A 12,478-nucleotide genomic window follows, 5' to 3' on the forward strand; every position below is an offset into this window, starting at 1 on the left:
AATGAAATTTTATGACCTGTTACTTTCACTGTTACCTCATATGAAAGAAATCCTCTTAATAGAAATCTGATGGAACAAGCAATGAGAAAGACAGATAGATGCCTAAATGGATATATCAACTAAGGACAAGTTAGGATTAATTTTAAGACAGTGTTTTTTTCCAATCTGCATGGCATTGCTTCTACAGTTACGTAAAGTTTTCGAGGGGTGGCAGTGTTGAAAATTGAAGATAGAATGCTGTTCTTCTAAATCTTATGCATTGGGGATAATCATGTTTGTTGCCTACACCAGGTGACTTCTCAAGGAGAAAATCTAATTATGTGGTTTTCTTAAGACATAATCAATAAATCAATAGCAGATGTCAGCATGTGACTGAAAAAGCTAAACGAATCAGGTAAGAGACCACCAGAAAATCTAAGGTTAGGTCTGGAAGTCAACCTGGATGAAATAATGGCTTGAATCAAATTCTGAATTTGATTTTTTTTTTATTCTGACAAGGATGATAAATGAGTATAGGTACTTGGTTCCCAAATTACCTGCCAGTGGTCTTAATATTTTTCTTATGTCCTGAAAGGAAAGGTGGAAAATATTGCAAAGGGAGGCTGTGGTTGCTGTAAACACCAGAACACAAATCCCAAGGAAGTTTACTGAGAAATATAAGCCCAGCTTCATTCAAAAAATTTGTTTCTAAAGGAAGCTATTCCCAAAATGCATCCAGAAGGTCAATTTTCTTGTGATGAAGGACCACATTTAATGAAAGAAAAAAGCAGCAATAAGACCACTAACATGATTACACCCTTGCAATTAGCAAAATTTTTTAAAAATGGACATTTTTCAGAGGGTTTTTTTTTTTTAGCCCTATGTTTTGGGTATTTATGAAATGTAACCTCTGAGCAGGTTACATGAAAAAAATAAGATAAGAAAGAGCAAAAATTAGGAAAATCAGATTACTTTTACGGGAGATTATCAGGGATAAACAAGGCACCTGAAATCTCTGCAAAACGTTGGGCATACAATTCACTCCATAAATTCAAAAAATGTCCCCCAATGTTAGCTAGAAGTACTCTTGGGATGGACGAGGTGTTAAAATGATGGGTGGTGAGGACTGAATGTGGTTTATCAATGACAGGTTCCCTGTTTTCTGCACTATGATTGGAATTTGTGCCATAGTTCACCTGTTGTTTTTGAGTTGGAAGAATCCTAGTGTCAAATGCTAAAATAAGGTTTGGCATCGTTTTAAAACAGAAGGAGAAATGCTGTCCAGAAAACGTGTCAGTCCATTTCATATGATCATTGATTCTCCTTTAACCCTTTTCCTCTCCACCAAGGTGTTTCCTCTCCCTCTTTTTTATATCCATGACTACGCAATTGTACTCCTCAGTTTCTGCTGATTGATGAACCTTTCAGCTGCTCAGTTTATGCACCTTTCTACTACTACATTGCACTGAAAATCCCTCCTAGGATATGGCGTTAGGGGAAAAAATAGACCCCAATCCAAGCGGTTGCTTTGTTCTTACCCAAGTCATTGGTATTATGCATCTTTAAATATTTATATGCAACTAGTTCAAATGTGCTCAGAGCCACTTATTTTTGATGGCTGTCGAACTCCCCTTTCATACTGCTTTATATTATCATTGTTATGTTATATATTTACACCATGGGCTGCACCTTCCCAAGACGCTGAATTATAAACTACCTAATCCCATTTTAGAATAGTCTGGTATACAGTATGACCATGAAGGACCTAAGAAAGGGAGGATCTAAAAAAAACAATCTGGCTACCACAACTACACAACTGAAGTTCCTATCTTGGGAGGGGGGGCGGAGTTCTATGCCCCTCCCCCCAAGACAGTGCCAGACATGGCTATAACCAGTGGTGGGATTCAAGTAATTTAACAACCAGTTCTCTGCCCTAAAATTTCTTCAAACAACCAGTTTGACAAACTGCTCAGAAAGTTAACAACTAATTCTCCCGAAGTGGTGCGAACTGGCTGAATCCCACCACTGGCTATAACCAGCTCTTCCTTGAACCCCCCCCCCTCCAAATATCCTATTCAAAAAGTCCTAAATTCAATATTCTGCATTGAATCTGCAGGTTATCTGACATTCTGGCAATTCACAATTTTGATCTTTGACATGTTTTTCTGTAGAAGATTTTTAAAAATATCAGGAGGGAGGGAGGGAGAAATGAAGGAAGGAAAGAAGACAGGAAATTAAAGACAATTAAAATCCCACAAAAACGTCTTTTATCATATAAAAAAACCAAATCATTTAACTTAATTTTAAAACAAAGAATTAAACTTTGATCATACAATGCAATATTCATCAGTCTTTCTATTTTGTCACTAAAAAGGCAGCTCAAAAGCAAATATATATATATACATCAGTCAAGACTATTAATCTAGGGTAGTGTTATACTTGTAATGATGAACAATGATCATCTCTGCTCTCCTCCATGCTTCAGAAATCTATTATTCTGCATGTAGTGATACATTCCACGTTTTAGTATGTAAGTCAAAACTACATTTGCATTTTTAAAAGTATAATGATCTTCATGACAGCCACATGAACAATCTTATGGATATCAAACCAGATTATAGAACAAGCCCAGAAAAAAAGAGTCACTTCTCCCACTTTCTACTTCTAACACAATTTAATAACTAATCCTTTTTAATTCTCTGGGGAGTTAGTAAACATGAAAAATAATCATTGTTAAATTAGACTTGTTTGAAGAGCGTAGGAAATGTGCTCAATAATTTAAAGACGTTTTGCTATTGATTTGCTAATCTAGGTTTTACTAACTCTTTACACCAGAGTCTTTGCAGATAATGGTAATTACTGAGATGGATCTCCATTAACTGCTTGTAAAGAGTACGATAGATTCAGGGTTATCTAAAGTATGTTCCAATAATGATAATAATTCAGGAGTTTAGGTACTGTAATCTATTCTTCAGCAGGAAAAAAATATAAGGAGAAGTATTCTTAGTATTAAGGAATTATTAATTTAGTGGTTTAGTGAAGTGAATCAGACACTGGTAGCCTATGTCCCACATTCTCTTCTATTTGCTCCTCATAGTATCATTGGCATGATAAACATTCAAATCAAGTTTTCAGCCTGAGAAAATTCAGAGAACAAATTAGACATTTTAAGCCTTGGGAAAACTAAAATCACTCATTGCATTTAGACCAGCTCCCCTGTTGATTGAATTGGACCAAGAGATTTGTTTGAGCAGCTCTGATGACATCATTGGACAACATCCTGAGGTAAAATCTCAGAAACAAAGTTTCTCGTGCAATCTCTGCTATGAGAGATCTACTAAACCAGCTCAGCCTAATTTATGGTTCATTCAAGAAACCGCAACTATAATATAAAACGGATATGCCAATTTCTTATATTTTCATGCTTGCCCATCTACAGTGAGTACATCATCTTCAATCTTTGCAGTTTTGGCTACAGTCTTCTCAGCTTTTTGGATGGAGCAAGCTCTAATTTAACAGAAAGAGGTTTAGTTCTGCAAAAGAAAAAGTGTGGGAGGGAGTAACATGCTTTAGATGGTGCTTGTAATTTTATTCCTCCTGTGATAAAGGTAAAACTATATAGGAGCTATAATGCAGAAAACTGTCTGAAGAACATCTCATTGTACATCACAACTTCCAGACGTTTCTTTCTACATCAACCATCTAGTGAAGCAACACACTGCTGCATGCAGTGCAACACACTGTTCTGATGCACAGAAACTTTCTCTATTCTATGTGATTACTTTTACTATGTAAACTACTTTTATTACTACTATACTATGTAACTACAAACAATTTGATGGACATAGTGAACAGAAGAGCAATGTGCATCAACATCACAATTGGACAAAGTGCCACTTGAATTACTAGGGGACTGAAACTCTTTGGGTTTTGTTCTTCTCTTTTAAAATGCTAAATGCATGGGTTCTCCAATAAAGCTGAAGGTTTAGAACAGGGAAAAGGGAATATATCCTTAATACAGCACAAAAGGAGCCTATGAAATTCATTATCATAAGGTGTAATGACCGGCCCCTATTTGAATGCATTTGGTTAGTCTATGAATCTAAGATTCAAATGGGTGTTGGCCTGAGCCAGAAATGATTTTGAAAATTCTAGGACAGATAGGTTAAATTTCCTGCATACTCTTCACAAAGCCATAATGTGGTTTGTCTCAGTTTTCTGTATGAATGCAAACAATTATGATCGTGAAAAAGCCAAGGTTCAGCGTAATATGCAAACTCTTGCAGCCTATTCCATAGCAATAACTAAATAATAGCTTACATAAAAGCGGACACAGAATGAGTAAGTTATGGGAAACTACAGATCATTTAACCTGTAGTTGCAAAGTCTAGTTTACAAGTTAGTTATAAATATTTCCTTTAACAACAGAGACTTTTGTTTTTTTTAAAAAAATGAATGGTTACAAGCCTTTGATTTTCTTAAATAAAATGAACGATGCTTCCATTTAAAATGAGGCTTCCATTTAAAAGACAACATTTCCTGTTGGTGTGAAGGGTAAGCTGCCTCTTTGCATCTTCTAAAGAACACATGAACTTCATTAAAAATGGTATATAGAGCAACCTATGGTTTTAGGTTGCACGTGGCTCTCAGGTTAATTTCAAAATACCTCCACAAATAATCTGTTCAGATCTCTTGTAAAGTACTTGCTTTTCCCTACCTATTCCATTCAGCAAGGGAAGAAAAGATAACAGAAAGAAGAAAAACTGATGATCTTAAAACTCGGGCTACAAATCTTCCTGCCACATTATGACACCCACAATACACAATATACCCACATACAGAAGCAAACCTTCCCCATGTCTAATATGAAAAGGAAAGCAGTGCTTCTCATTATAGGTGCAGATCTAACTGATCTGTGGTCATATCCTAGCTAAGCCACTTTGGTCTAGAGGTTAAAGTACCAGCCTAGAAATCAGGAAACTGCGAGTTCTAGTCCCATGAAAGCCAGCTGGATAATTTTTGGGCCAGTCACTCTCTCTCATCTCACAGCATTGTTGTAGGAGGAGAAAGGAGAATGATGTATGTTCTCCATTTTGAGTTACTTATAAAGTAATAAAGGAGAGATTTAAAAGAAACTTAAAAAAAAAGATTGTTTTAATCAGGAGATAGATTTAGCTTAATATGTATCTGGATAAAATATGGATATATAAAGCTTCAGATTTATTTATAAAAAACTATTTCAGAATGCCTAGGATTGCGAACACAGTATTTTCCTGTGGCTCATTAAAACAGCTATGTGATCCTGAAAAAAGATGTGGTTGTTTAATGAATTGCAAATCAAATCAGCAGTCCATTCTTCAGACAAGCCACAATGTGATTTATTTGGCCCCAACGTAGATCCTAATTTTCATCAAATTCTTCGGAATGAAAGATCAATGGCATGACAGGCATGAGATGAACTATAAAGAGCATTATCTAAACCACATATAAGAATGAAATTAAACCTATAGACTTACATTATATGCAAAGCCTGGAATGGAAATATGGATCACATCATATCACATAAGCAATTACATAGCCACAAAAAGCCCAAATGCTTAGAATGTGTTTTAATTCACAAATCAGTTATTTTAAAGTAAGTAAGTATATATGTGCTTTCTTTTTATGCAGTAATAAATATACCCCATAAGTGACCATATATCATAGACTTTAGAAATATTTCTTTGTAAGTAAATATTTTCAGGATTATATGGTTTATGTTATAGGTATTCTCACTGAAACTAAATCCTACTGAAGCTTTTATTGTCATGTAAAGACAGATAAGCCAGATGGTAATTTTATTTTGGCAGAACTTCAATTTGGAAGTAAATAATCAGGGATACAAACATTCCTGCACCTGGTTTTCTAGACACCTAGAAAACTGGTAAGAATTTAAAATGAACTGATATAAAATGACATGCTGGCATTTAAGAATCTGAAAAACACCTTTCCCTTCTATATATTTCTATTACAGACCACAAATTAAATTTACATAGTGTAATATTAAGATGCGGTTTTATTAACTGTTATTACATGCGGAGGGGGAAATGTGAATTGCAATATGTTAAGGAGACAACATTTGTTTAAAAAAAGAACCAGGTATTCAGATCAATCTGACAACATTCTAGGGGTAGAAAAAAATAAATTTCCTAGTATAGGGCCAGACTAGATTGTTGTTCTTTACAGAGCTGAAGTCTTATTCACACAGATCTCAGCCTGCAGTTTAAAAAGACAATTAGGCATTTCTACATTCCTCATTGAAGTAAGTAGAGTCAATTGAAGTGAAGAAACTGAATGCTCTTCTCAAGAAATGTTTCTGGAATATCTTATTGTGCAGAGTAGTCATTGCACAGATTTACACAGATACCAGTACTATGCAATTCACATAAGATTAACCAAATCAATGCTAATCAGAAAGACTCAAATTTATTTCTTCATCCACATCTTGATAACGGACAGGTCATTTCCCCCCCACCCACTTTTTTTAAACACGAAATTTACATTTCAAGTTCACATGAAAACAATGACAACATTCCCAATGACTTCAATACATAAAAATTAGCTTGTTCTAATAAAGAGGGAGATACACAATTCACAAGGGATCATGTTAATGGTCAGACAATCAACATAAAACTTTCAAGGGATTTATTGCACTAACTGCAACTCCTGTTAATGTTACAGGATACAATAAGCAATCATTTATCTTTATATTAACCCATAAAGGCCAATCCTCAGTACTAAAAGTATGCATTTTAAAGTTCTGCTCCGGTGTTACAATTGTTTAGGATGCCCTGGCAAAGGACACATGTGAAGAAAAAAGAGAATGAATGAAACTCACAGGGTCTTCAGTTAAAAACCTAATTGTGTCTCATCCTCTAGTGAAAACAGGTATTTGTAAAAATGTCAGGAAAAAGTATCAAGCCTTGCTCAGAAGAATTTATGCAACATACATGTGGGAAAAGATCTAGCCAATACCTGGATACCTCGCAGAAAGGCAGAAACAAAGGAGAAAAACAATCAACCCAAAAGGACTATCATGATCAAGTGATAGAGAATTTCCCAAATATTGCAATGTGGATTTTTTTCTCTCTCTCCCCCTAAAAACATTTGGAGCTGAAATAGAAGGTACTGAGATTTTTTTTTAAAGCAAGGTGTTTTTTGTGAATAAAGCGGAAAGCTCTCCTAAAAGGACACACGTTGTACTTCGTTTACCGAGCGATGGGAATTTTATTATTATTATTTTTTTATTTGAAAAGGATCCCCTTTTTAAAAGGCTGCACAACGCGAGATGGGCGCTCCAGCGTTCCCCAACCGGAGCTGCTTCACCGCAAGCCAAGGCACCCAAGGAGGAGCTGTGCTGGTGCAGGAACGGCTGGCGGGGCTTACCTGTCCGACAGAAACCCTCTGGTGTCAAGTCGCAAAGGGGGTTCAGGTGCGGCTGCCGAAGCCGCCAACCTCAACCCGTCCCTTGCGCTGAAACTGTGCGAGGAGGACCCAAGACCGCTGCCTCCAGGATCGCTTCTGTCGCGTCTTGTAGCGCCCGAAGAGTTTTACTCTCCCCCGCCCATCCTTTTTTCCCTTCGCCCCGCCTCTTTTTCCCTCATACGGTCAAAGCCCCGCCCACCGTTTCCACTCTGGCTTCTAATTCGCCTTCTCTCTCGCCGGCTCCTCCCCCTCTCCGCTCGCCTTGCCGCGCGGCCTCTTTTTCTCCCCCCCACTCCTCTTCCCGCCCCGTTTTCTTTCTTTCTTTTTTTTTTTTTTGCTCGAGCCCTCGCAAAGCTTTTCGGGACCTGTAGTTTTTCTGAGAAGCGGACTACAGGTCCCATGGGCTCACGCGATCGCCGGCTAGTTCCGGACAACGCCTGGTGTGTGTGGTAACAACGGTGGCAGCGGCAGCGGCGAGAGAGACACACAAGAGAGAGAGAGACACACAGAGAGGAGGACGCTTCTTTTCCGGCACGTACTTCCGGCAGGAGCGACGCGGGGAGAACCTGCTCGGGAGTCCTAGAGGCTTCGCGGGTCAGGTGAAAGCGAGAAGTGAGGTAATGTGGCCGAAGAGGCCCCCGTCCTTTGCCTCTTCGGGTGTCGCCAAGGCAATGCCCGGAGGAGGGGTGGGGGGGGGGTCCACTGGTAGATTTGCGTAAGGCCTGACCATCCCACAGAGGTTACGTCGACCTGTATGCGTAAGGGGGGTTCCAGCATTGGAGGGCCCGGTGCATTCGGGCCTAGCCCTTCCATGAGCGCTGCGAGAGAAAAGGGGGGGGCAGCGACTTGTCTCCCCTCCCCCCCCAGCAGACTGGGGGGAAAGGGTCCCCTTTATTTCCCCTGCAGGCGCTCCAACCTTTGCAAGGGAAGAAGCAGCTTCTGTTACCTAAAAGGAGGATTTAGGTACGGTTGTGGGGGGGGGAGAAGGGTGAATACGGGTCGGGAGTTGCTTGGATGAAGATGTCCGCCCTTTCGTACCTGTGAGGAGAGTAAATACATACATACATACATACATACATACATACATACATACATACATACATACATTATATGCAGGGCGGGAAACGACAGCAACCTGTCTCGTTGAAAGGAGGAGGATAAAAGCCGGGAGCATCTGCAGGAAGAAGGCTCAGCCCTTCTGATTATATGGAGGGCAGGAGAGGGGAGGGAAAGCTTGTCTTTCTGGGACCCTGATTGTCTGTGGAAGGGTCTCTTGGATGCCTTTGGACAGGCCTCAAGTGGTGGCATTAAAAACTCTGCTTATTTATAAAGGGCAGATGGTGGTTGTATATCCTTCGCCTGAGAAACTGTTTCAACCTGCCTTCCATGAAGACAAAAAGGTACTTCAACCGGAGCAGTGTATATGATATGATGCATCTGCACACACCCAAAATGCATGCCCGTTCTTGGAAGGATGTGCTTGTTGGAAGGAAGGGAAAAAATGGGAGCCGCTCAGGAGGAAAAACTTTGGTGTTTCTGCTTAGTAATAGCGAGGTATCTTGTCATATGACCTGATCTCAGGGATTATATAATTCAAGAGAGTGATTCCTGCTGTCCAGTTGTATAGGATTTCTCTCATTTGGTCAGGAAGAAGTATGTTTCAAGGAAACACACTGAAATAGCTTTTGTTTAAATATTGTATTTTTCCCCCCTGCATCTTGAAGTGCAGGCTAATGCTGATGTTGGTATATTAACATTGTTAATGTTCATTCATAGACCCTTGTTCTGTATCCTGGATGTATTGCAGTTGTTTCCAGTTGGTCAGAGTGAAACGTTAATGATCCAAGTATAGAAGTGCTTGGGTTTGCAACCAATGATCGTATCTATTCCATTATACTTGGATGCAATGTTTACACAGTATCAAAATCGGACATGGGAGAGGACTTTTCTTGTCATAATGATATTGTCTTCTTCAAAAAACCTAGGAGGTTCTGCATTCAAATGTAATAGATGGCCAAAGCATGAAAACGTGACTTTATTTTTGGTATACAGAAGGAAGACATTTTCACCTTGATCATTCTTTCAAATGCATCCAGCCATCTTTGTGCTTGGGAGACTAAAGGGCGTAATGAATATAAAAAATGTGAACGTGGCTGGTTAGAAAATATAAATATTTAGGTCAGAGCTACATCGCAATAAACTGAGTCACATGCATTTTATTTTTTTTTTTTGGTTTTGCAGTGCATATAAAAGTTATTTTTACACTACACTATGCGGTTGGATTATTGCATTGCATTCTACATGGGGATACCTCGAGCATTTGGAAGCTACACCTGGTGCCAAGTGGGGTAGTATGGGAAGTTTTGGCAGCCCCAGTAATGGTCCCTGTAATACCACTGCTCTGTGAGCTGCATTGGTTGCCAGTCTGCTTCTGGGTGCAATTCAAATTGTTCGTGTCCATTGCCATGCCCTTCATGGCAAGAGTCCAGGTTACTTGAGGGACTGTTTCACCCCACTGGGATTGGCCACTGGGTATGGTATATCACCCATACCAGCAGAGGAGGCATGCTGCGGGTCCTATCAGCCTGATTTTTCCAGCTAGCAGGATCCAGGAAGAAGGCCTTCTCTGCTGTTGCTCCTGCCCTCTGGAACATTTCCCTCCCCCTCCAATGTGAGGTTGGCCCCAACCCTCCTATCCTTTTATAAAGGCCTAAATGTTTCTGACAGTTGGCTTGGGAATAGCACAGTGGAGGTGGTTGATCTAGTAAAAACAGATCCCACCTTCCCCCATTATGCTCCTGCCCTTCCCACTAATTTTTGATTTTAATTTATGTATGTTTAAATTGTATATGTATGGGCAAAATATGCATATGTATACTTTTATGACTGTAAGCCACACAGAATTACCTTATGGCAAGGTGAGCAGCCAATACATTTTATGGAATGAATGAATGAATGAATGAATGAATGAATGAATGAATACATACTCTAGTCTATTAAGTGTATAATAATATTGTATCTAAAAAAGCAATGCACATATCTTAACTAAAGTAATTTAAAACACTTCATTGCTGAAAAATGCCTACTGAGTATTGTTGGAGCCTTCAGTGAATTGTAACGTTTTTGTTGGTGGAAAGTCTTGATAAAAAATAATGCAGTGTCTTTAAAGCTCAATGAACCACAATAAAACAAGGTATGTGGTTAAGGCATCAAGGCTAGAAAGATGGAGAGGGGCTAGAAACCTTGAGTTCTACTCCCACTTTAGGCATGAAAGCCAGCTGGCTGACTTTGGGCCAGTCGTTCTCTTTCAGTCCAACTAACCTCACAGGGTGGTGGTTGTGGGGAAAACAGGAGGAAGGTGTGTTGGATATATTCATCGCCTTGAGTTATTTGTAATAATAAAGGGTGGGGTATAAATAAATAAAAATTTGAAAACTAGAATGTGAAATACTTTAGACCATTATAAGAAAAAATATTGCATATTGTATCCTTTCTGTTGATATTTTAGTGAGGATTAAGAAAATAGATATAAAATTATCTAATCATATAAATTACTTACACTAAGAAACTAGAATTTATCTATGGTCTATGGTCTAATTACATGGGGTGCATGGCAAACTAATAAACTATACATCTCGGCACAAATCACTAGGCTAAAAGTGGTAATCTGTTTTGTAGTTCAGTATGGTTTAACCAGTCATTCTGTAGTCTCTTTCTAAAGCAAATAGCTTTCTGAAAGTACTTACTGTGCTAATCCAGTTCAAATACCCTAAACATGGTATCCCTACCCTTCATTGAATATTGTTTATATAAGTCATATAGTACTGTGTTTAATTTTCCATTGTATTAAGAGGAGAAAGTTGTTCTACAACACTTTTAAAAAATATAGCTTTAAAGAAGCTCTCAAAATGGGGGGGGGGAGGGAATCACTGATATTATTATTGCTTGAGATTTCAATGTATTTGAAAAAACTTAATGTTATAAGTTAGTCTGCTTTATATTTTTGAAAGTCTGTGACATACAAACTGACAGCAGTAAATATTTCTGTGTATTTTTCCAGGAAACATATATCACTTATAATTTTCCTGTAATGAAAATCATAGGCATGGTTACTATATTATTTTTTATAGTAAAATAATTTAATGATACCCAATTTTACTGTAAAACTGTGCATCATTCTAAAATTTATAGTTGCTAAATAATGTAGTTGCAGGTGTCCTTAGATATTATATAAAGCAAATATTTGTTAAAATACTTTCCTTTAAAATTTATGCTGAATTTTAACTTTTTATAAAATGTAACTTAATGTATTTTGAGAAGAATAAAATTGTTAGTTCCATTTTAAATACAGCCGTGCATTTTTCAGACCATTTAATGCCTGAAAATTTAAACTGTTCAAAACAGGTGTGTCCAACCCTTGGTCCTAGATATTTAGTAATGAAGCCCACAAGACTTTTAAAGGAAGTTTGTTTTTTACATACATTAACTATATTATACTGTATATTTTATATGTGGCAAAAGAATATTCCTCTTCACTCAGTGCTGCCCAGGCAATCCAAATAGTTTAAAACACTGGTGAAAATTCTCAAACTTTGGACTCTGAAAACTTAGAAACTGAATGCAGTTATTTACTTGAACTATGTTTATCCCATTTTTCAATAAAAATAGCTTGGAGATTGCATCACATATTATTGGAAATTATTTCGCAGATCTAGTGTACCTTGCCTTATAACCTTGTTTTTATCGCTGCAGTACAATGCATTGTTAGTTGATAGCTAATACATTGCCTGCTTAATACTTTTTCAGAGGTTATGATATACTTAGTGAATTGTGGATAAAAGCAAAGGCTGATATTGTCTGTTGATTCTATAGGTCTCACTGTGGTAAGGGCACAGTATCTATGAATAATTGTAATATTAATATTACAATCTCTTACATAATAACCACCGTTAATCTCAATCAATCTCTACGGTTCAGAATCTACTCCTAGAAGGCCTTTGTTCTGTTTATAGGTAAGCAGAGAGGATTGACAGAA

The 12,478-nt window shown here is 37.9% G+C and overlaps 2 protein-coding genes across 3 annotated transcripts in view; one reads left to right on the top strand and one right to left on the bottom strand.

Annotated features, from left to right (window-relative positions):
• Positions 1 to 7,624, bottom strand: part of SERPINI1 (serpin family I member 1) — a 121,010-nt gene extending 113,386 nt beyond the window's left edge. The window contains exon 1 of the mRNA XM_034439039.3: positions 7,405 to 7,624. The gene's annotated coding sequence lies outside the window, so the exon portion shown is untranslated. The remainder of the gene's footprint in view (positions 1 to 7,404) is intronic.
• Positions 7,625 to 7,654: 30 nt separating this feature from the next.
• The window catches only part of PDCD10 (programmed cell death 10), a 32,145-nt gene continuing 27,321 nt past the window's right edge, over positions 7,655 to 12,478 (top strand). Inside the window, exon 1 of one of the 2 annotated variants that reach the window (XM_034439041.3) lies at positions 7,655 to 8,060. The gene's annotated coding sequence lies outside the window, so the exon portion shown is untranslated. Of the gene's footprint in view, positions 8,407 to 12,478 lie in introns of both variants that reach the window. The other variant, XM_034439042.2, reaches the window with a different exon arrangement.

The sequence above is a fragment of the Pantherophis guttatus genome, chromosome 6 (assembly GCF_059756535.1).
Source record: "Pantherophis guttatus breed Tessera chromosome 6, ASM5975653v1, whole genome shotgun sequence".
NCBI lineage: Eukaryota > Metazoa > Chordata > Lepidosauria > Squamata > Colubridae > Pantherophis > Pantherophis guttatus.